The sequence below is a fragment of the Tubulanus polymorphus genome, chromosome 2 (assembly GCF_964204645.1).
Source record: "Tubulanus polymorphus chromosome 2, tnTubPoly1.2, whole genome shotgun sequence".
NCBI classification, from domain to species: Eukaryota; Metazoa; Nemertea; class Palaeonemertea; order Tubulaniformes; family Tubulanidae; genus Tubulanus; species Tubulanus polymorphus.
In genome coordinates, this window is record NC_134026.1 from 3,694,823 (window position 1) to 3,721,940 (window position 27,118).

General features: G+C 38.7%; 1 long non-coding RNA gene across 1 annotated transcript; it reads right to left on the reverse strand.

Moving 5' to 3' along the window:
- LOC141900649 (uncharacterized) lies at positions 1-27,096 on the reverse strand. The gene is made up of 3 exons (XR_012618744.1): positions 26,931-27,096; positions 8,646-8,696; positions 1-275 (listed from the first exon to the last, which is right to left on the reverse strand). It is a non-coding gene; the product is annotated as an uncharacterized LOC141900649 (long non-coding RNA).
- Positions 27,097-27,118: the final 22 nt, after the last annotated feature.

Genomic DNA, 27,118 nt, shown 5'->3' on the forward strand with positions numbered 1-27,118 from the left:
AATAAACATACGTATCTTTATAATAAACTTTATTCATTGACAAAGTTTCATATATACTTCATTTCTGTGCTTTCATAAACGATCGATCGACAGAAATTTCTTGCCTTAGAATTTCCGCGCTGTCCCTTTATTTTTTTTTCAAAATCTAAGCTTCAGCACATTATCTGATTATTTTCGTCCGTTTTTGTCAATCTTTCTACGGCGGCTTCTCTGTCTGGCTTAAGTGTTTACTGACGGAGTCAAGTAGCTGAATTTCCTACACGCAGCAGTGATCCCTACGGATAAGAAAGTAACAGATAAGCATGTCAAATGGATCACGATAAGGCTAAAACTGGCCCTCGAAAAATTATACATCACATTACATAATGTATCCGAGAAAGTGGCCAATTTGACTAGAAGGAGTCTAAGTGGAGATTAACAGAACATAACAAAATGTAAAAGTTTGTGAAGAACTTTGCAATTTCGATGCAGTAGTTTCGATATCATTTTGAAACTATCATCTGGTTCATAGAAAGTCACCATTATTTCAAATATGTAGCTTAGATACATAACATTCACATTTTAGCGAAGTCATAAGCTGTAATTAACGCATAGTGACTCAATATGTATTATGCAAGTAACACGAAGCCCACACCTGTTAGAACTTCAAGGTCACATTCAAGATTATATCATAATACGAAAAGCCGAGATACGGAACACGTTAAAAGATTTCGGTAGATCTAAGATATGCCTCCCATTTGCATTATCCTAACATTCATAGAAATGTCTTCGATTCTATAGAAAAAAAACTAAAGTTCAAAGAAAAACCTAAGTTTAAATGATATCAATGAATCGAGAAACAAATGTTCGCAACATGCACATACTGCAACTGAAAATCGCTTGAGGACAAGTATCCCCTTACACGAGGACATGGCACTTAATATGGCTAACTATTGGCTTGTTAATTCCCAGTGATCTGAGTGAATAACATTTCAATAGATCAGAAAATGCAGGCAATTTATAAAGAAACACGAGCATGCCTGGCATAATGTGGCCGCACGTTAGCTCATTAGCAAACGCCTTAATGAAGAATTTCAACAAACCCGGACTCGAATCCAAAGGTTTTACATGTTCTTAGGTTACGAAAATCCTATTACGCATAAACTTTGGTTTATCCAGAAAAAAAAAACCGTCATTGGAGATATCGAGACGAGATGTAGCGACATAACAATGGTTTGGCGTAACGGTCTTTTTGCTATTAGCTATTTGATCCAAGACAGAAAATATTTCATAATGACCGTGTTACCGAATGAAATGGTTTCGTGAGACTGTAACAGTAGCCATACAGCGTGCAAACAGTTAAACTGGGACCAATTAATACATGTAATGAAGCTGACGAAGACGGCAGGTTTCGCATTGCGTCTTTTCAGCTTCAGTGGTAATCCGGCGAGCTGAAACAAGACAATTAGAATGCAGATAGACTGACATTCAGTCATCAGATTACAAAGCACGCACCCCAGTAGAAAACCAGATTGAAACCTTAGAGTTTTGTGCCAGCTCTTTTTCTGTGAAGATTCCGAGAGAGATGGAGAAACATCGACAGAGAGAGAAAGAGACTGAGAGAAAAGGCGCACAACTAATCAAAAGTACACGAAAGAATTATTTAGTTTATTATTCTTTTCTTTCTGTGACGGATGGTCTACGGTGATGTATTATCGAATCAGGTGTCTTGTGACCAACCCGCTGAAACATTTCGACAGCAGCCGCAACAAAAATTATTGCGAGCATTTTTACACCGTCGACTATTGTGTGGTGCGATACAACACCAAACGACGCAACGAAAAACAATGAGAACCGTTACGGATAAACCATGCATTCTTAATGATAAACTAATGGTGTAATTATAGAGATATTTCCCGTGTGTTGATAACTACAACACCATGCGAAAAACTAATACAGCTCACAAAATGTGATCACATTTCTGTAATATCAGAGCAGTCTTAACATATCACATCAGAAATTCCTATTCATTTCTAGAATTCGAAATAAATATGTATTCAGGGGAAAACATGGTCAGACCAAAGACTCAATTGAAGGCAAAATGGAGCATCCATCTCGAGAGACTGTATCATAACCTGTTATTATTTGAAGATGTCATTAGAACAAATATATACCAAATATTCGAATAATCCGATAAGAGTAAATTACATAGAAAAACCCAGTAATCGGTATTATGAGTCAGAATGCAGAAAATCCTATATACTTGATTTTTGTTGAACTCAGTAAAATGTTTCTTGGTAATCTTGAAAAAAACTACACTTCGAGATAAGAGAATATTGATGGAGGATTCATTTCATATCAATACGCCAGAACCATGAAACGAACTATCCGTTCATTGTGTTAATGTACGAAAATACTGTGAATATCTCCATGAGTGAACTGTTGGAGATATGGGAAGAGAGAGGGAGAGAGAGAAAAGCTAATTGCTACTGTAATAAGCTTCATAAAAGATTAAACAACTTCGTAGGGTGATGTCCATTCAAAGCCACCACCGGCCTTCAAAGTTATTTAACCACGATGTTCCTCATTAGCAAAGTTGATATTGTCTCGACTTCATTTATCTATTATTAAGTTCTATTGTTAGGGTATGAAACAACTGAAAAGTGTACCGTAACAATCAGAATGTAACAGTGTCACAAATACAGGCTTGAAAGAGGATAATCATAAGAAGATGATAGCATCAATAATACATTAAAGGCGGGCTCCTCAGTTGAAGATCAAATTCTGTCAAATTCTAGCTGAACCCAGTTCCACAGTTTTAAAAAGATATTAATCTGTGAATCCAGTTCCACAGTTCCACAGTTCCACAAACGATGGAAAACAATTTAATTCAATGTATCAAAGACTTTTAAGTCAAATTTCAGATTTCCAAGATCCAGATTCCATCAAATTAGACACGCTTCCATCAAGCAACATGAATTTTTAAATGTATTCTGATATGGCCCATCAACGCTAAATTTCTTCCAGCACAATTCATATCTTCGAAAATGTACATTCAATACAATATATCTAAAACATTTTCTGTAAATATTAGTAGTGTCCCTAGATTTTAAGGAGTGCACTTCATCATTTGCGTTGCCTAAGTTCAAATTTGTCACCGCGTCTGTTTTAACGAAATTCAATCGGAATCTGGATATGTTTTTCATCACCCAGTAAACGAGTGAGATCTGGTTAGATATCATGCGGCGGAGTTAATACCACCATTTATTCGTGAATAATGCACAACGAAGCTCCCGCTGTCGTTAATGGAAACAAAAACGGAATTTAGAATTGTCTTTGACTCGTAAAACGAGCCGTAAACCTTCTCATAAATGGCATCAACACGGACTAACGAGCCGAGGAAATAGAACAATGTGGATCACTTTCCAGTTTATCAAAACCTCATTTCAGTAGTGGGCTAAGATTTATCCGAAATTTCTTAGATTTCTTAGATTTAGACTAAAGAACAGACTGAATATATAAGCAAATAAGGATTATTTCATCGAACTGCACATACAATATTTAGCCGCGAAAAATGTATATCACTTGACTTTTCCCTTGAACGAATGAATGTATAGGGAATCATGTATTTATTGTAGGATAAGTTAATTTTCATGCATTGAGAGGACAATAGTACACTAAAGGCAAAATTGAAAGTTCCTAATCTTTGATAGAATTGAAATATCGCATTAGAATCAGGACATTTTCAACCACATTTGACAACGTTAGATGACACTGTTAGGTAGGTCAGGTAACTCATCACCTATTCGAACCCAGTGGTTTTCGCACTCGCCGAGACGAATAATTAGAACATATACGACGCGTAACGAAGCTGCCATGTCATTAAACATAAAACAAAGATAGGAAGGAAGAACGTATCAACTGTCCATCAAAGATGCTGAGTTGGTCACCTTAAGCTAAGCTGGCGCCACGTTGAGTGTCAGTAGACTTTATACCTGGGTCGGCAAATTCTAATCCGTCATTAATACAATACACGGCAGCAATTTTTTAACGGCAAAAGTATTATCTAAATCTTCACAATAGGGGCCCATGAAAATATCATTCGATAAAAACAGGATTTTCCCATTTCCGCCGAGTGAGCTGCTCTCTAAATAAAAGGTTACGCAGTAAGTGAAACTGTACCTAACTGCTGGTTTTCTTTTTTTTTGTCGTCGACGCTTTTACTAATTCATGTACAATTTGAGTCCAGATACATCATAGGCATACTGTCCAAAAATCAAACGGTTTAAGTTCGATTTTTTTCTAACAATAACGTAGAAACATGAATAACTTGTTTTGAAATTGACACAATTTTTGATTTTAGGAAAAGAGATTATTTTTTAAATTGTTGAGTTTCTAAGAATCTTTAACCGGAGCAGTTTAATCTGATTTTTTACCAGTTGATCTAGATACCGAATAAAAAAACAGGTATATACCATAGAGGAAGTAGAAAAGACGCAGAAATGCAGTGGCAGCACTTTATAGAGAACTTCAAGCAAAAAGAGAAAGTGGGTGGTATCGAATATTATTTTCGATCTGTCAATCAAACATCAGCTGTCAATTGATGAGTCACAGGAATAGGAAGGTACGGTATAATGCAGATAGAAACCCGATTTCAAAAAACTGTGCAAAGAAGTGTTTATTAGATAATCAACTGATCAATTATTGAATGATAATCATGAAATTCGTGTTACTGATTTGTAGTTACCATTTCACCTCATTCAACAAGATTTCAAATCTTTGTATTGTCTACAACTCATTCGATATAGAAAATATGAAAGGGTTTTAATACTACAACAGAGGCGATAGTAGCAGTTTGAAATTTGAAATATCGAAATATGAGTGTTGATTCTTTTTTTTCAGAAAAAAAGATACGTTTCCAAGTGAAATTCATTCAATTCGTGCTCGGATCAATACCGGAACAAATCGATTGTTCAAACGTTCCTGAACATTCTCATCATCAACAATTACTAAAAACCGATACAGTATTTAACCCTTTGTCTTTGAAACCGCACCGCCATTGTGTAATCCGATACTACGAGAGACCGCGATTCACGAACGTATACAATTTCAATGTATAAATACGTATCTTTTTTCATATCGATAATCATTGTACCCGGCTGAAATAATGTTAATGAATTTGACGTGAAATATTGATTTTGTGAGGTTAATCTGAGCTTGTTAGTTTGTGCCCTAGCTTCATTTCTATCGTGTATCGACAAATCATTTTAAGTGACAGAATTTAACCCATGAGCCTGTTTATATATCATACATTTATATTGTGCGCATGGTAAAAATTCTGTTGCCGCAAATATATTGAATGTCATCTCAGATCTGCGTGAACATCAGAGCAATAGAGCCATCATCGCTAGAAATATCCCGCCCTTCACGAAGAGATGTATCGCGCAGCGTGTTCAACCTTTACGTCAATTTACTGCAACCTTTAGCTCTAATCAATTCGATGAAAGGTGTATCTGACGACAAATGAGAATTTTTCCACCCTGGCATCAATACCGTTGTTTATATACGTTTAAGATAAGAAAGTTACGACGCTGCATGGAAAGCAACGAAACTTGGTATTTTTATTCGTAAAAGTTAACGCGAGAATTACCATGAAAATCGTGGACAATGTAAAATAAGATAGTGATTGTGTTCATGATGTTTTTGCATTATTTCTCGTTGTTTGTGTCTTTGTTTCTTTTGTAATTGTTAAAGGTGGTACATTGCACAAACACCGGCTTTCCTTGTACGATCCTCGCTGGCCTTTTCTTACATTTCAAATTATTGTCAAAAATGTAACAGCCCAAATTACATGTACGTATATATCACGTCGTATGGATATAAAGTATAAAAACAATAACAGTAAAATTAAGTTAATTAATAATTGCACACGATCGAATGATAGTAAAGACAGAATGAACTGAAATAGATGCCGGGAGGGATTAATGTATGAATCCATATGATTCACAACGGTATTCTGATTGGGCGTATATGGGAGTGAAAACCAAGGAACAGCTGATTTTCACTCCAATATTCATAACATCGTTTCGAAAAGCCGAACGTTTTTATTTTTCAAAGATTAAGAAGTCGTATTCAAAGGGATCGGATATAACTATTGACGTAATTACCAGAATTATCATGTATCTTGCTTTCTACTGACTAAAAACGAAGGCGCATCAAACCTCAAACGTTTCCAGAATCGACCATCGCTTATACCGCTGTACCGAATCAAAGGCTTGGATGTTTTTTTTTCTGTTCAACGTGACCCTGTAGAGGCCTTTACTGATTTGAGCGCGGACGCTTGTGCGCATAGGACGGATGTTTGAATTTTCCTCAATTCCGAGCAGGTAAAAAGATATCAAACATAATCTACATGATTCAGTCATCGCGTTCCCTTGACCGATCAATGGTAAAGATGACGCCCTACATGTTTATCAAATCAAGGAACGTCGTAAGAAAGCCATCAAGATCGGATGCAAAGCGAATGTTTTGACGTTCGATGCTGGACGCGTCCTCTGTAAAACAGGCTCACAAATTGAAGAAAATAGGAACGGCTAAGTTGTTTTTGGTGTTACCCGCAATATCACAGTGAAATTATCAATATATCACAAGTGAATATTCGTTCTGAGGATGCGGAGAAAATGTGTTTGGTTATGAGGATAAAAAAGGCTGTCTCGTAGCCTACACACAGTGAAGAATGTCACTTTCTGCAACATAAATTCATGCAAACTACACTTCATTATGAGTACGCTAGTTGTTTCAAAAATATTCAATACGGCTGGCTTTATAGGCCAGATCTAACTCTAAACCAATCTTTACACAAATCATTTGGTGTATATATAATTAGAATCTCTATGATAATTCGTGCACTGTCAAAACATCATTTTTCATTCGTACACAAAGAAATGCTTAATAACTGCAACTTCACAAAGATTAACAAACGCGGAGCTTCGTTTAAAAATCTAGTTCGTGAGATTTACCACCCAGATAAATGAAATCCTACCTGGTATCAGCGAGCCGTGTCTGCTGTCGCCAGTTACACCAGATAATAGTCCCCTAATCACCGCGCCAATAATGGAAGCAAAATACCACCATTCGAGGAAAGTTCCTTAATCACCATATAATAACTCGCAAAGAATAAATATACATCGGCGCACAATAGCGCAGACCAGCCCCTGTCTTCTGCGACTACAATGCGGGCAAACGAGGCTATTTTCTCCGTCCATCCGAGCGTCTGTAACAGGCAGTAGGTCAACAGTCTCGTTTATTGTTCGTCAAAGATCCAAACATCTCGCCGGTAAGCCGGCATGATCTGACTCCACGCTCTAAAACGATCAGCTTTCCGCCACTATACGACAATAACCGCTAGAACAATCCTGAGCCATCGTTTTTTTTTTTCAATACGCCGCGAAACTTTCGGTGGTGGAATTGACGGCTAAAACATCAAAGTATTAACTCTGTATAAAAGGCGAGAGTCTACGACGTCTGTCTTTATTAGCGAGGGCCTCCGTGGCACCAAAACTCTTTTGGGGTAAAATACCCACGACATTGATTAGATCAAGCCAGACACTGAACGCGCAAAGTCTCTTTTTTGAGTGACCGAAAGAAAAGACGTTAAGTGAAGAATTTCACAAAACGAATACAAAAAAACCAAAAAATATGGCGCCCTTTCTGGCCGATTGGGGACTTAAAGCTCGAAGCAAAAATTGTATTTTCACGAGCGAGAAATGAAAGAAATCATTTTTACGTAGCCTGATGAAAAGCGCCTCGAGGCTCTGGGTATTCTAATCATTTTTTAGTTTTTATTATCCGCAATATCGGAGATGAAGGAAACCATGCATAGATACACAGAATCATGTATATATCTATCTATGAATATATGTATATGTATATATCAATAGCCAAAGGGGACAAAGACAATGACAATAATCTGTACAATAAAATCATCTTTTTATTCACCGAATGACAGAATGAAAAGGTTAATGAAGTACTGATCGTGAATAAAGTTTATAATTCTATTTCATTTCGGAACAATGGTGAAATATATTCCGATTACCGCTAATAAAGACGGACAATTTTCAAAAATCAAATGTAAAATATCTCTGAACAAAGCGTGCTCGATTGAACTTGATATAGATGGATGAATCAAAATATACCAAACAAATAATAAAAAATGATGGAATGTACTGGGCATTTTATATTGATTTGAGGATTAGTCACTTTTCCGCCATTCTTAACACTGGACAAATGGAAAATGACCAGTAATCGTCGTAAGGGTCTGCATGTAACTGATTGATCGGCGAAGACGATAGAATAGAAACAAGGACGAGGTCAAGAGCTGTGAGACATCGACAGAGTCATCACCGACACTCCAGGCATTAGTTGATGGAGGATAGAGGATAGTTTTACTGGTGCCAGTACGACTCTCTAATGCACAACAAACAAACACAACACGACATAACGATAACCTACGATTTTTAGTGAGTTCTTTTTTTCTGTTTCAAACCTTTACAATTTCGTGTATTAGTTTCCGGATATGATTGGGAAACCGTAACTTGAAACAAATATCACTAGGCATTTCATACATCATGCAAGGACATACGTTGGTATTCGAATTTTTTCCTTACCTTTCCTCCATTTTGCTCCACGATGATTCCACAAGTTCGAGCAACAGCGACCTGAAGAGACAACCAGTAAGTGCGATATTTATATACTCAAATTATCATTCGATCAAAATAAGTCTACTATTTCAAAATGCGTTCGAGCAATTTTTCAAACGCGATACGGAAATAATTGACAAGAAGAATGATGTCACTTACTGAAATGACAATGTGGGGTGATATCTTTTTAACGGTAACTCCTCGGGCGAGATCTTTTGAATTTCTATATATTCACAGTCTAGCTAATGGCAAGACATCATTTTTCACACCTTTTTGCCCGAAACCGCCATTTATGTGTCAGTGTCCATAAAAATACACAGTATCATATCATCTTAGTCGCAGGAAAATTATCAAAGCACCACCCTAGCCGTAAGATTTGAAATAATATGATATATTCCCATGAAATCGATAAAAACAAACAAAGCGAACGATTTCAAAATGAAACAATACAAAATGTTGCTGAAGTTGAGAAACGATAGTCTGTAAAAACAGAAACCGTGGGAATTCGTTATCAACTCTACAATTAATTAGTTAAATTTATGCAAATAACTAGAAAATACAACGACTGCAGTACGACAGACGGAAAAGTGTCTAAGAAACTTCAAAAAGCGGAATAGTTGTATTATGTAAAACTTCAAGGATCATTTTAGTAAAGGAACGAACCGGCCCTTCATCCCCCTGGAGAATAGAGGGAACGACTCTTGAAACATAGTACAGCTCAAGGCTAGGAAAAAAATGTTCTATACGAATCAGAAAGATATCGCGTGTCATTTCAATCGAAATTACTTACTCGGAGGGATATAGAGTGCTACTGAAATAGCAAGAGATTGGAGCAATGTGGACTAAACCAAGTCTCACGTCTGGCTCGCTTCTCATGCGTTAGAAAACATTCAATCTGATGATTATAAATTGGCGCTTTTTACTAGGGAAAACTGAACGCAATTTTCAACCGAGGATATGACGGTAATAACGATTAAATATTAACGCTATCATCAACATAAAACAATGCACATAACGCTAAAAACGAAACATTATTGAATGGATTTTTTCCTGACCTGTCAACATTACGTCAAATTTGATAAGAATCGAGCTAAAAAATTAATTGGACTGGATATGACAGAGGAACGCGCAGCGCGTGGCTATCGAAATGAGCTTCGTCGTCTTCATGAATTATGTGTCGGATCGGGCGTCACGACTAGGTGAAACCTTGCCGCGTCACGAAATGTTCGCCGGCAACATTTGCAATTAAAACAACGCTCGAATGCACGAAATATTCATGAGATTTGCAGCAATCTGTGTCGATGTATCAGACACCGATCGCGAATTGAACAATTCACCCTTAAATACTTCATACAACAAGTTAGTATCAGATCCATAGAAACACGCGTTATTCGGGAAAGCGTCTAATCGAACATACGACACTGCACTATAATCCGAATAGCAAAACATTCCCCTGTTACAACTTACAATATCGAGGTAGAGAGAGTTTTCCTTCATTTGGTTGAACCATGGACGTATATAGACTAGTTTATACGCCCATGGTTGAACCATTTCTATTGTTTATTATACATGAGTTGACAAATTCAAAATTTGGATTTTATTGATATGGCATTCGTTTGAAGAAGTTCTTTGATCCTCGGAAGATATTTTCCAGGAGATTGCTGTTCTAGGCCTGGAATCTATCTGGAGTTTCTTGAAATGATGGTCCTTTCCCGGGAAAACTGAATGGTACGCCAAAATTCGGTCAAACAATAAAGCAAAAACTACGTTCCGAACCCAATAGCTACAACGATTTGATTGTTTTCGGGTGAGTATTTGAAACGCCCCAGTCATAATCATATCATCTGGGACTACAGACTAACACTTGTTATAGATTATGTATGAAATCATCAGACATAATTATGTAAAAATCTATGAAATATTGATGGGTAATTGATATGCGAGGAATTAATGTTGGTACATACTCGTCTAGGTACCAAGTATGTCCCAAAGACACGCTTTTTTCGTTTATGGCGGTAAAAGTGACTGGAATTGGCTGTAAACTATAGAATATATGACAGACGGGAGACCTCATGGCACCGGCGATACCACGCCAACCTGAAACGCGCATAATCACAACAAAAGCTGAACGGTGTCGCAGTCGGAAAACTGAGGAAATAAAAAACTGTTCGCTTTGTGACACGACCGGCTGAAAAACTTGACGTTCAGTGTTCAGGAAACACCAGCAACGGTGATGTAAATAACCTAACCCATAAAAAATCGAGTCGTGCGTCTAAAAGCTGATCAAGCTACTGTGGCTATAAAAACAATGTATTGGGGGCCGGGTTTATTGCGAAATCGTAGGCAGGAGTGCAACGAAGCACTCGAAAAAAACCAGAAAAAGGCCATAAATTTGACACAGTGCCTGCTGATAATTGGAATAAGAGGGCAATATATAAACACGCATTAATGACGTCTAATTTGATGGCTGTGTCGCTGTCACGCATTGGGAGGTTGCTTTTCAGGTATACGCCGATATAAATTATCGGTAAAAATGAAACGATAAGTTTTTAAAACACGAGAATGCACTCATTTCTCAGAAGGAGAGTGACTTGGCCGAGGTACAAGTAAAAGGCATCACGGAACGTTATATGGATCGAGCCGACAAAATGAGACAAGTTCGCCGATAGATTAGTCATAGAATACACAAAAAAGTTGTCGAACCAGCGATGAGCGCAATCAATACACAAAGAGTGTATAACCTACCTGCAACGAGTTCACCGAAATTTGTTGAATAAGTTTCGGCGAAAAAAATGAATTATCAAAAACTTTTCATAAGCTTCTTCCATCGCCGGCTCAGTCGATGACAGCAAATTAATGCCTTCAAAGAGTTGCCGATTATATTTTCATGAGTTAGCCATGTTTTCATGGACGGGAAACCTGGAAAATTGTCTCTGTGAAATTGAGAACATTTGATGTTTTTATGCAAACTGATTAAGCGTCTTGTGTCATCTGCAACGCTTATTGATAACGAAGATGATTAGAAGCAAATGACGGAGTTGACTGGATCAGGTGCAATCTAGACGTTGCATCACACGGGGCCCCGTTTGTCGTCGTTCGGGATGAAAACAACGGAAATGATCAGTCTCTTAATTTGTCGAGAATTGAAATGCCACGCTCATTAACAGACGATGACGCAAAACATCCCCCACGCGACGCGAAATATCACACGAAGCCGTGAATTAAGATAATGAAAGTATAGAGAAAATATATTCAATAACAACAACAACAATTACAATCCAACCTCCATTTCAGTTAAAATTTACAAATACAATTTATTTAAATCAATTTCAACAATTGATCTTCATAGGAGGAATTATGTAACATTAGAAAAACAAATCCAAATTCCAACTCAGTTTATCTTCAGTTTTCTGTTCAGTTAGGGGTCATAGGGTCATAGGGAGTACGCAATCAGTTTATCCATTTCACACTTTTGTCAACTATTTACGGTGCCAAAATATCAATCAAATGGAAGGCGACATTTGATCGCCAACTGCTTGTCGGTAACAGTCCGCCAGCAACTCAACAACACGCCATATTTCCGACAAAAGCACATAATATTTGTTGTACGTCAAAAACGACGGGGATGCTTGTCGCAACATACGGGCCACGGTTCTCACTTGGTCTAATTACGGGCCCGTATTTGTAATACTGTCGGAAAAATGGGGCTATTCGGAGTTCATTAGATAGATTTCACGGTGGATTCGAGGACAGGCGTCCACGACCGGAGGAGGGCTATACCGTAGCCTCGGGAGATGCATTCAATTCCATCTTCATTAAGACATCTTGGTCTATTAGACAGGATAATGAAGCATAAATGGAGGCTGAGAGGGATGCCGCGGATGGCTAGGCACATGAGAGTTGCCGATTACCCATCAGACGTAAGGCAGGCGGCCGTTATTTGAACAGTCGCGTCAACTCTCACCGATTCATAAATCAAGTCCACACTGTCAAATAATAACTCCAAACATAGCCGCTGCTTCGACAATCACTTCAATACAGACCAGTGGAGGTCTAAACGCCAGACTACGACAGGCCAGACCACAAAACCGTCTGACTAAACAGCCCGTAAAAAGCGTTTGAAAATTAATCAAATAACCATCCAAATTTATTGCCATATGGTCCGAACAATAGTTAAGCCATGAATAACCCAGGAGAAGTTGAATTTTCTTCCAAACGTGATTGATGAACGGGTCGCATTCACAGCATCCTTCGGTATTTCTTTTGAAATGTATTTCAGCTTAATGAAAATTTATCAACAAGTTTAAGAATAACGAACCTCACGAGATATGTGTAGTTTATACATAGTTTACATTTCTCTTTTTTTCTTCTTTTCTTTTTGAAGGACCTGTTTTAGATAAACTATTTCTTTGTTTCTACAGACCCCTCCAAGTATAATTTACTGTATTTTGTAAACTTTATACTGTAAATTACATTTGAAAATTAAGCGTTCATTCATTCATAGATAGTTGTAGTTTATAAATAATAAGTACGAAGAGACATTTTTTGAAATCGATTATTAGTAAACTATAGGAAGGATAAGGGATAATTGTGGATGATTGGAATGTGTCTGTATTTATTAGAATTTTCATATACAATCAATTATCATCGGAATAATATTTGTGTAAACTGTGAAAACAAAACAAAAAGAAAGACACAACAAAATTCCGCAATGGTTGACATTCATGGCCTATTCGCCATGCGATCAAATGAAATGACAAATTTCTACGACTTCTATGCGAATGTTTATCAAACAAAGAACAACGAAATTGATAAAATGAAGACGTACAATGTTTATTTATTTTCTATTTTTGGTTACCCCGTAACATAAACAGCTGCAGATTTGCCATTTCACTCGAAAAAAAAAACATGTGGGAAAAAACAATTGTCGAAATGTGACATTGGCGACAGTCGCAGCGTGTTGGTGTTGACGAGTTCCTGCGTCGCCTTCAAAAGTCATTCGCGCAAAAAGTGAAAACCTTTCGCTGATAAAGGACGTAACTAGACACCGTATAATTACTCGACAAAACCTACTTTTACTAAAATTACCGATAAGATTCGATAGTTACCAACAACTAAAGCCGACCATGCTGCATACACACAACGCCCACATCTGCCAAAAGATCCAAAAAACTGATTACTTTTCAGGCGCGGCCACTGAGCAGACTATTTGATACAAAGGTCAATGATTTGACGATGTGTGACTGCGATAACGAACAATTTTCTATTGTTCGAATTAAAATTGGCTCGGAGAAAAATAAGAATTTACAAACAATAGACGTAATAGTGCTTTTTGTCGTTAATTCAGGCATTAGTGGTCAAATTCATCGACGCTAAAATCACCTTCAGGCAGACGTAGGAAGTCATGAATAAATAATCAAATCAGAAAATAAAAATTACCAAGAATGTGAGAGATTAAATCGAAAGAAATTACCAAGAATGTGGCAGATCCATTCCTTCGTGCAGCCAATTTCTTAGACGTTGGTTAATGTCAAACATGGGACAAAAATATTGCGACTGGTGTAGAAACAATAGTTACCATCACTTGAACTTGAACTTTGAACTTTGAACACTTTATTTTTCAAATATGATATACAGCATAGTGTGGCATTCACTTTGGGTGAATGCCTTAAAAAACCTTCAAGAAGAGCCTAAAATGTCCTGAGCCAGAAAGGGTCTGATTGAAGTACAGATTCACCCCAACTGTAAACCCGTATGTTTTGTGAAAATATAAAAACTCTGATGGTTTGGAGAACTATGTTTTCTTGAAGGTCGATAGTGTCTAATTCCCAGCCCTCTGAATCCAAGTGCGGTTAACGTAAGCATGGGTTACAGCGTGTCTGACGGCGTTAGTCACATGGAAGTAACTAAACCTGACTCGGATGCAAGGCAGATTTCGTCGTTACAAAGAGCGCGCAACTTAAGAGCATAGTCGTTATCCCACAGCGAAACTAGAATTATCTTTAATGACACAAACAATACAAACAATGGAATTATTTCATGAAAAATGACGGGTTCACGACGCACAAAAACCTGCGCCTATTTTCGCAGATTCGCCGCTCGCCGAACGTAAACCGGTCGCCTCTCGGTCGTTTTATGGACAACAAACGCAGATCGGAAACTGATAAGCCAACTGGAGTCGACGCGGAAACAATACGCTGGGCTTTTACCATAAAAATTGTCACCATTAGATGTGCGTGAAAGCAAAGAAGATATGCACGGACCATGTGTCGACAAACCGGGCCATCAGAATTTTGAAATCTGGCAAGATGCAAGCGCGCTGTTCTTTCTCTTTCTTAGTTAATTTTACGATCAAATTTTAGGTGAAATTAATTAAAAAAGCAGATGGCCTCGTATCCCATATCGATTTATATCGATAACCTACACGCTACTCTATCATTCTTCAAATTTAGATCTAAAAATTCTTAGTTCTTTCTATCAAAATTTTCTTAGCGAAGTTGGTAAGTTTTTGAAATGCCAGTTGAAAATTACTTCGAAATATCGAATGTGAACTTCAAAGATTTAACAATCGATGAGAAATTCATCATAATAGAGTTGGACCCATGAGACATTTGGGATCATCAACGACGGACGTCAAAAAGAGCAAAACAGTTGATGATAATTGTTTCTCAATTAGCAGGAATAACGAAATAGACGTAAACTCTAAGCCAGGTACGCAGCGCTGTCTAATTAGCCTTCGTAGAATATTGAACAGCTCCGGGCCTCAAATATACTGAGTTTGGCGAAGACCAATTAAAGAACTGCGATTCGTCGCCACGGCAATCGATAAATTAATAATAAGGAAAAATATGGGAAATAGGAGCGACGGCGATCAAACAAAAGCAAACGGTGAAATCCAATCAACATAAGACATAAGATGTGAGCGGTATGATCCGTTACTGGTGTGTCTGATTGGTGTAGACTGAGGATCGGGATTGTAAAGTATCCGACGTATTTATCCTGCGTTTGATGTTCGTCAGAAAATAATCACAGCGTGTGACTGACACAAAAACCATGGTCGCAACGATCACAGATTTACAAAGACTTTTCCCGGTGAAAACAAGCCGTTATTGCACTTAGACCTGCGATGTAGAGGATTGACGTCGGCGCTACGTTGTTCAATGCAACTTTCATAATCATCTGACAGTTTCACCTGAGCTGGCTACGTTATCCTAATCCTCCGTACGCGGGAACAGGAAAGGAACCGGAGGTTAGACGACGTGTCCTCAAAGAGCGAGAAAAAGATCAATGTACTATATCGAAATATGAATAAGGCCATTTTAGTGCGTCAGAAGAAAGGCATTCGAACCTTAATGTCAGAAAAATTGAAAGTTTATTGACATAAATGGTCAAAAATTGTGTATCTCAGCAATATATAGAAACAATGAAATTAAATTCCGATTTAGGGATCTAGAACCGAAGGTATCGAGAGGTATTCTTCAAACGAATAAGTTTTGGTTGAATATAAACTAAATTTCAATTTCCAATCCGGTAAGTTCTTTAAGTAAAGTTAATAGGCGCACCGATGACCATTTCTAAGTTGGGCTGAAAGGTCTTACTGGCATAACTGGTGAATAAATGAGTTTTTACTGTCAGTTAGTAGCATGAACATAAATGTATATATCCCCAATTTATCCAACTGAAAAAGAAATTAGAAACTATTTAGGCTCGTATATCGTTTTTGATTCAATAAAACAAACGGCAGACAAGAGAAATCAATGCAGTTTTCATTCATACCGCTCGTCTGTCAAACTTTATATAATAAACGTATGGAGATAATATAATTAAGCGTGATATTAAAGGAAATCAGAATGTAGATATGGATACATATCACGAGTATATAGACATATCTGCTGCGAGCTTTTTGATGTGAAAGGATATTGCTCGGGGTTATATAAACCTATTGATAATCGTATTAAGATGAAAACCATTCCGGTCTCTCTGGGAATTTTCATGCAATGCACCGATTTTGACATGAGTTATCATAATTTTTTGTGATTTCAAGCACAATGGTTATAACATCCGCGCACAGCTATGCCTTACAATAAACAACTATACGAAACATCAAAGATGATATCCTCTGGGCATTGATTGGCCAATTATGATCACTTCTGATCGGCGAGCTTGAAATAAGGTCTTACCAAGAAACCATCAACGAGTTCACCTTTTCAATTCAGCCTTAAAAAGAAAAACTTCTTATCAAATGAAATCATTCAGCCGATACCTTACGAACTCGATAATAGTCAATTGATCTGAGAAATGTTTTGCGCGAAAAAGTATTTCGAAATCGTTTTTGAATTCCGACCACGCAGAATGCAACATTCCACGGCGCGGAGAACGTAAAAAAAACTGGGCTAATATGATAATGAAGCCTGGCGTCTTATATCGCCACTTCGTAAGAACTTGCAAGGGTTTGGCTGGCGGCCATGACAGCGCGTACTTACCGAACGGTCTGTTTTATCGCGCTATATTACAGATTTAGTAACCGATGCAACAATGTAAAGTGGCGCAGGTTTAACGTAACTGTCGAGTTTTTCCGGGAGGTTTCGCATTTCGCACGCTGATAACAGCAATCGGGGGTATTGAAGACAAGGGCTAGCGGGGCTAACGGGGCTAACGGGGGCATAACTTTATGATTGAGGGTAAACAGGCCATCCGGGCTGTTGCCATGACGACTGATATGTTTTAATCGCACCTCTTCGCTTCGTCATACTTGAAGATATGCATATATTTTCTGACATTTCGTCAGATTATGATGCAAATAGCTGTATTGACTTAAGAGATATGTCAATCAATGGAGATTGTTACAGTCATATAAAAAGTTGTACTTGTAACAAAATACATGCAGCATTCCTGGGTGGCTCCACCTAGGAAATGAGATATATAAAACCGTCCCAAAACTTTGCCGGTAATACAATTGGTCGGGATCTTGAGGTTATAAAGTAAATATACGTTGAGTCCATCAAATACAACTCAAGCAGTGGAATAGGGACATCTCCCGGGTACAGCGAACATAATGTAACAGCCCGGAAAGCCCGCTTACCCTCATAATGTGACATACATTCAAATCACAAAATAATAGAAAGTAAAGGCCGCCGCACACGAGCGAAAATTGCGAGCGTACAGTGCGCGCAGCGAGCGTGGAATCCATCGCACACCTGGCGGAAAGTTCACTCAACAATCGAGCTGCGTCAAGCGTGTATGTATCACATGTAAAATGATTCTAAAACATATTTGACCGTGACGAAATCACATTTCGTAGTATTCATAATGTACATTTCAATGAAAAATCAGCCCATCCAGTGCCTCGGGTTACTGGATATTTGGTCGTAAAACAGCTGGGCACTGCCGAGCGATCAGGCTCTATGATTTCCATATTCAAGTCAGATTAGTTGTTCCAACTCCAGCTTCTCAGGATTACACCCTCGCCCACGGCAGCCAACCCATACAACCATACCCCAAAAAATTGCGCTGGGGTGGGGGGAAATAACCAATCACCATAGATTTCTGGCGAATGGAAAACGCGCTGGAAGAATCACCCGCACACAGGACGCCTCGTGTGTGCCTTCGAGGCATCGTTTATCAAAATTCAGTTTTTAGATTCAACCTTGAGCAAAGTTCACGAAGTTATTCAGTCTATGTATATATACATAAACATGATTGATTTTAAACGCCGTAATTTCAATTTCATCGAAATAATGGAGATACGTATTTATGATCGCATATGGACGACAAGCGCCCCCGATGTGATTCATTTACAACTGGAACATGTCAGATTCCAGCTTTTACATATTATCGAGACGAGTTTATTGCCAATCCCGTTCAACAAAAATCGCTCGATCCTACGAATCTAATCGAATCACGCTACCATAAACCAGACCGCGTTCACCACAAACACCAATTAACAGCTAATAACGCTATGTACGAGGCATCGGTGACATATGACTAAATTACAACCCGCACACGCTGCTCTTCCGCACCCGAATGTCCGACTATCCGCGTTAACAATGCGGTAACTAAGCGACTGCATTTTGTAAGCGATGATGTTTCTAATTCAATTTCGGCCGAGAAAATACACAAAACAGAGTGGTGAATATGGCAAGTACGGCAGACGGCTTGCGTAATTACGAAATAATATCGCGCTGTCATCGTCAATTCGAGTTTGATGGAAAGCAGATGTCCAGCGTAGTAAATTTTTTCGTCAACGCTTTCCGCTCGTAGACAGTGTACCCTCTCGCATAGCAACCGACCGTAACGGAACGATGAACGTCGCCTAGTCATTGTCATTATTGCGCTGAAATTGTTGCCCGTAAAGATCGTGCGCTTATTTTTTTTCAAAGATGACGGGTTGCAGCAATTTCCGACCGAATTTCGATTGATAATAATCATGCAGCATAAACACGGTCCAGAAACAATTCGCCTGAATTAGCAGTCGGGCTGCATGCAATCCTCAACACAACGAGACAATGTTTGTTTTAATGAAGTCATTTGAGACTTCAGTATAATAGATTTGAAAATTTGACACAAAGGTTTAAAATAAATCATCATTGCAGATCTTACAGTATTTTGATTTCGTTAGTACATGTAGTTTCTTGGGATGAAGTCTCAGAAGAATGTGTGCAAAAAAGAGAAGAATTCATCTAACTTTTGCCCTGTTGGGCAATCATCAACATTTACGACTATGAGTTCGTAAAACAGGAAATTGATCAGGCTCCACAGTCTGCGCGGTGACCACAGCATATTAAATAGGACAAGTGAAATAGGACAGAACCGTAGAGGAAGTTATGACAAGGATGTGAGGTTAAATGAGTTGATGAGGCAGAGAAGTTGACAGGGAAACTGGTCACGTTGACACAGACTGTTAAACTCTACTATGCGGATTCGGACTTTTGTTTACGACTCTGATGTGATTTGGGAGCAAATTTCCGTTCGTCAACAGAAGCAACGCAAGCAACTCATTACAGCAAATAACACGTCAACAACTAACACACAACTATCCCGTAGTGCCGCTGCACTCCAACCATCAACGGATTAAATCTTCTCAAGAAATTTTGATTTGAACAAGAATATCTTCAAAACGTTTTTGAATATTGTAAAAGGGGTTTTCAAGGCTATGTTTTTCCTCTCCTTGACACAAGCTGATGACTAAACCACTGGTCAAAGTGGAACATCCGGGCCTTCCAAAACATATAAAGATGTCATAGTAAATAGATTACTTCACTTACTCAAATAATCTAATTTTTAGAATTGCAGTAAAATTACGCAATTCTGCGTTATAAAGAATAAAATTTCCATTTGATTGAGGGAATTTGTTCTCTGAAAAAAAAAACGTTGACGTTAAGTGAGCACTGGCATTAAAAGGGTAACGGGCTTTGACTGTACAATTGACATGAAATCTTGTTCGTGATAAAACCTATTTACAGATTGCCAGTTCTGGGAAAAAATCTACGAAATGGAAAAATATATATACATAATTGTGACCGTATAATGAAATTCAGCGTTATAACTGAATTACACAATATAACAATTTGGCGTTTATGAGTTGAGCGAAATCGTCTGCGAGCCACGTCAGACGTGCTTCATCTTCGCTAATTTAATAAAGTCGACTCCTAACCATTCGATTAACTATTCCGATGATGAGAGTAAAGTATTTTATAATGGCTCGAGCGGTGCCACGGTTTGACAGCCGCACCACGCGTACATTACATTACGGGGTATATTTGTCATGTAGTGATTGTTTAAGCGCGCGGTCCCTCGAGATCAGAGCATTTCAAGATTGAAAATCAGTTCGCTTCGGTTAAATGGGCGCGATAATGAAATTAATCTGCCCGATATTTTCATGGAGCAGAATTCAGAAAAAAATGTACTTAAAGTGAAAGAGCCACTTTACGTGAAATACAAGTACTGATCCGGAGCGTAGTACAAGCGGTCCGAACCATAATCAAAATATTGAATGCCTTTTCGTTAGAAGTGAAGCATCGTTGGTGGAATTGCCTGATACCAAGTTGTACTGTGATCTAATGATTGCCCATTGATTCAATCACCCTGAATAGCGTAGGCTTTTTGATTTTAAAGCATCGTTACCGAATAAAATCGTGCAAATCATTTCACATAGTATGAAAAGTCTATTTCAGGCTCAAATGTCATCTCTGTCGTTTTAGAATATGTACAGCTAATAAAATACAAGAAGGGCGAATTAAACAAACCGCCTATGACAAAGTTAGAATATACGGCATATTGTGATAACTGCCACTTTTCTGTTTATGGATCAGGCAGGTGCCCAAACGAGAGCTGAAGATCAAATATAATTAATCATCATCAAAGGATATCCGATGCACGTAAAGCTCGAAATATATTTACTCAATATAATCGTTGTCGATATGTATAGGGATGGTTGTGGTTGAATTCTTTTTTTAACTGGTCACGAAAAAGCCCCTAGCATATGTGCGATACTATATAGCATTCAACTGCAATCGCTGATGCATTTGAAATAATTAAACTCATTCAATTCGTGAGTTAATTGACTCTTACGTCCATTACGTATATCTTTAATCATGGTCTTTATCATCTAGATACTAATTTTATATTTTTGTCATATATTTCGTTACAAGATGCTAAGTTCATTTAGAGTAAATCCATTTCAGGGTATCCTATTGCCACTACTCTACAAATAGCAAGCAGTTGAACATTTTACGATACCGGTACTACTATAATTCTTTATATATTGAGAGAAATCTAAGATTGCACATTGAAAGTAACGCATTCGCTCTATGACAAAAGGATGCGAGGGATTCAAGTTTGAATAGAAAATGTTTTTCAGAGATGTTGGAGAAATATTCGTCAAAAATGCCTCGACTACAGACATATCGATCAAAGTGGCAAATTGGACTAATCCCATTAAAATGACACGGGTATCCGCAGTCTCGCCGTTATTCATAATGACATCATCAGGACATTCAAAGCCCAACAAATAACCTAATAAAAACAGTTACAAAAAGGCTAACAATACGAGCCCTACGGGCGAATATTGGCGTAGAAACGAGGGGAAAGACACATGAACCGGGGCACCGTCGAAGAATACCGCGTTAGACGAGGCTAATTCATTCACATCACTAGCGATATTGTCTTTGTACCGTTCTCAATCTCAACTGCAACATCAGACAAAGCGTTTCTGTTCGCAAGGTGTGCCTTTGACAATCCGCTTCGACCTGCGACCGGATATCACTACAATCCGGACAAACACTAGCGCCACATGGAGGCAATGTCGACGTTCGGCCGTTAAACGGCTTTACGAATGTGAAATCCACCGGAATCATTCTCCATTATGCGCATCTAATAGACCTTAAATTACCTGGTTGTAACAATGCTCCTCAATTGCCACCAGCTTCGGGTATCATTCGCCGCGTAGGACATTTCGCTAAATCCTACAGATGCTCGACGTTAAAGAGACGGTAAAAAATAACAGAAGTATCTAAAGAAATTACAAGGCGCTAAAACATTAATGAGAGGGTCACCGTCAATGGATTTAGGGTGTTAATAACACGGTCCCTCCTATTACCTTTCAGCGTCAGCTATGCAAAACAGTGGATTATAATAAACACTGTTCAGCGATTAAAGGAGATATATTAGCAAGCAGCTGCTCTAAACATCGCTGTCAATCTCAAATACCCTTTCAAATTTAAAACTGAAACTGAAAAATGTGAACTCAAAACATACAGATTTAACGCATTGTTATCAAGAGAAATGAGCTTTTGTTTCTTGAAAATGTGATGCACAATTTCTCGTGACATCAGACATCAGAAGATCATGAAGGTAATCATTAACCTGTCGTATTCGAGCTACTGACGAAGTCCAGTTGTGATTGCGATGTTACCAAAAAAAAAGTTACTGAGTAATCTTCTTCGAGGCTTGATTGTCAAAATCACCTCCTTTAAGCCGTGGGTTGCCGGGAACGGACGAGATAATTGCACAATTTTACTGCATCTTCAGGTTAAATATTTATTACTAAAGACAATATAATAACGTTTCTGCGGACCTAAGTGGCTTAATTTCTAGTCGCGGCTGCCAGAGAACAAATAACTATCGCTGAACGGTAATAGTTCGCGATGTCATTAGTGGCGGCGAAATCGGTGCTGTCAACGGTAACACAACATTACATCAACGTGTGCGCGGCCAATTTCGACAAATCTTCTCATAACCGACGCAGAAACAGCAGATCTCCCGCTGAAATTACCCCAGCGACGAATCACGGCGTTTCGTGCCATTCTATTTAATGGAGCAAGACGCGCCGGATGATTTGACTAATTTCGGCGGTCTTCGGCTCGAAATCTCACGACGTATTTGACTAACGTTTAGGGCAATTCGACCAGGAAGTTAAACAAATTAGACGACGTATTTACGTCAATCAAGACGGAGCCACCCTCGACCGTATCCTGTGCGAGATGTTTTCGGATTACCGTCATAATTAGTCGTCGATGTCAAATTGTCTTTAATGGTAGAGCCGTCATCCTGTTCGCAGACGGAGATCAACGGAACACGACAGGAGATAGAACAATCACTTTCTCTGTGATTTTCAGTGATGATCAAACGAACGCGGCTTCAATACGAATACTTCAATCCCCGCCCGGCAAATAATGATCCCTTCGCAGCTCGCTTTCAACAAACATTATTTTTTACCCCCTCGTCGGCACAGTTATGGGTGACAACAATGGCTGAAAAGATGCCATTGTTGACAGGTATTCACCGGTCTTGATTAACTAATCGTGGGTAGCCGAACAGCTCGGCCTTTAATCTTTAACGTACAGTCTGTTGATTATTTTTGTGTTCAAAAGAATCCGTCAATGCCACGAGAGAATCCCACCATCTTCAACCGGGAGTATACATTTCCGATGAGAGTGATTAGAACAGCCAGTACATGTGTGGGTACCTACTACCGAAAATAATGATTTCTGAGTTAACACACCAGAGAACAGCTTTGGTAAAAAAGAAAGATAATAACTTCTACATATTATGACTATATCGTAGTTTTTCGCTAACATTTCGGTCATCTCAACTTCTGTCTCAAAGACAAGATGCATAATAAAAACAGAAACTGAAATGATAATTGGACTTTGACATCAATTTACTTTTATGTATAAGACTTATATATACTTATTGTGGACTTTCAGGGCTTCAGGGGTCAGCTGCATAGTCACGGCTTAGACTTAAAACCAGTCTATAAGACCAACTTAGTTCTATAGCCAAGCTAACTACTTAAAACCAAGACCAATTTTTGGCCCGAAGTTACTACTGCGCAACCAACCCCAAGACTCTTCGCCAAGAACAAGTATACGGATAATGGATTGGATATTCACGGATGGACTGTTTTCGAACATTCGAATCCACATCTCATCGAAAACTGAAAAGAATCCGAGCGATAAATCAGCTGCGTTTATCGACGCGAAATCTTGTCGCATGAGACGCAGGAATCGTCAGAAATTTGTCACAGCCGACATTTCAACTGCGATCGAACGCACGCGAAGTTTCCGACGAGGGAAGATCGGCCGGGATGATAAAAACCAGTAAACTATCACACGTACTCTCGACAGTGACAGATTTTACGGGTCGCGTTCACGGGTTGCCGGGCAATGACGTCGCATTGTTGCTATCTGGTGCAATCGTTTTCCACGATGTCGAATCGTTGATCGACGCTGCCGTTATTTCGGAGACAACCACGAGGTGATTAGGGGGTCAGATCGACAAGACGATCGCACAAAAAGATGATACTCCCATCACCGACCAGACATCATCCGAAATGAATAACGACAATGCACGCTTAATGGCAAATACCAATCCTAATGGGTTTAATCTTTGATTGAGCAAGAACCAGCGACCGCATTGTTACATTTATGGGTAAAAATGCCCCTGTAAACCTATTATATTATCAGGTGCCTGCTGAACTTTGAGGTCCTGCAGTAGATTATCATTGGTCGGAAATGCTTTTTACGACTGACACTAAATTTGCTGATTTGCCGAGCAAATGGTCAGACATGACTATTTTATTCCGGCCGGGCCAGAAACGTTCAGACAAACACGGTACAAGACCGTAAAACAGTCTAGCACACCTATTACTACCATAACCCGGCGTAATAGCATGTATCCATATTCATTATTGACCCAATAACGACTGCGCATTCGTTAACAGTCGCGGTGAAATCACCGAAAGTGCCATTCTCTCCCTCCCAATGTATAAATTTTTAAACCTTTTCCGGCCATAATTTGCGACGGGTTCATATCGCATGCAACCTTAAGTGACGGTTCTCTCGAATAAACGTGCGGGCGAGGCATCTTCGCAAATTGATTTTGACGTAGGCATAAAACATAGAATCTCGAGAGCATAATTGCCTGATTTACTAACGCATCGCGTCAGGCACAACGTTTCCGAAGTTATTTCGAGTTATAATGGCCAACTGTCCTCTTCAATTTCTCTGCCGATCTGGTTTCGTATGAAAGATGCGCGCATAACGCGCCACATTTGTCGTTAGAGGACAGACAAATTAACGCAAATACGAACCACAACCCCATTAACAAGCGGCAAATAAAGCGATTACTGTAACGCAACCTTTGAAATGCGCCGTTACCGACCGTTGACAAAAGTTCAAATATTTTAGTCCGCGTCATAAAATCTGCATTAAATCCATCACGAGCTCGAAAATAATCTATCACCAATTTAAAGCCGGGATTGTGGAAAAGAATTGACGATGGCAACAACTAATATCTTTCAATCGCAGACAAAACAAAGGTGGAAACAGCGAGAAACGATAGAAAGTATAAAAAGAATGGATATCAATATCTATCATGTCTAGCTTGAAGGATTTTCACCAAATCTTAACATATATATCAGAAACTATGATCAGTATCGACACAGATACAAATTCTGAGTAAAATTCTAGCTAACGAAGATCCCGGGTATATAAGTTGTCATAATCTGAGGGGATTTATGGATTTACTTGAAACCCAAGCGAGTAATTGTCATAATCATACGAGATATATAGAATTACAATAACACCGTGTGACACGGTGAGGTTACACCCTGAACCATCGGCGGGTCACCTGCGGCAGGCCACGTTCGTCATAGCTGTTAAAACTGTCGGGTGCACGACGCGCTGATACCGGTCCGGCTAATAAACGTGCTAGGATGGTCACACCCATCACTGATCAGACGGATTTCGATACCATAAATAGAAAAGTACAAACCACAAGTAAACAACTTTAACGAGTATACGCAGCAATTTGATACTGAAAACGATACTGAGTTTAAACCCGTATCAATGTGCACTAAAATCGGGTAATCAATAGTCCATTAGCACTACAATGAAAGGACAAAATGATCGCCAGTTAGTCTCTGGAAAAATGCTCAACAGTTTAATATTTTCAACAACGCGTACTATAATATTATTTTGTATTTACGGATAGAATATACATAGATTTTTCAATCGTCGCTTGAAAACAGGAAAAAACACGGAAACATTGTTTCCCGAAACCATATTTCTCGTTTCTCGTAAATGCACACGACACATGGAAACGTTCGTGTTTGTCTCCTGTTTCCATGATTCCACATCTTTACATTGCCTGATCGGAAAAGAGAATCAAAATTGCACCGGCATGGCTAATTCTGATTAAAACCTTTACTACGATCCGACCGATCGAACATCGATCGATTACGGAGTATTCGCCTTCTTGTGCATTTCTGATCATAGAAAAAAAAGTTGGTAACCAGAGGTATCTATTTAAAAGAGAAAGAGGCAAAGCCCGGCGGCGACAGAAGTTAGAATTACATGGTATAATTCAAATTATATTAGATCAAGCACGTTATTGTTAGATGGTTACAACCAGAATTAACAATAGAACCAACTATTGTAGCATACATCAATGAACAATTATAACAATAGAATCGCAGTACTAGCATTTCATGTACCTTAAGTGCACAATTACCACTCACCGCAAAAAATATAACGCAAGCCGCGAGCTACGATCCGGTTTCACATTCGAGAAATACCGGTAACCACGGCCCGCGCAATTCTGCACCCAATTAAATACTCATTTTGAAACCCAAACAAACAGTCAACCAGCATGGGACCTTCGTACAGAGACAAATTTGATATTTGACTAATTGGAATTCGTTCATTCAAATCTTATACGTATAGCAAAAGATAAGCAGATCGGAGAACTTACCTCGCAGTTATCGCCGAGTGGCAGCGCGTGCGTACTTCATTTCGGTGTAACTTAAACCGTCAATACCGGCAAACTCACTGTTACAACATGATCATCAATATATTTCAATTCAAGTATGAAGAAATCAAAGCAGCACGCAGGTTGACAGCAGAACATCGAGCCTAGCTCCGGGTCACAGCGGCAATCTA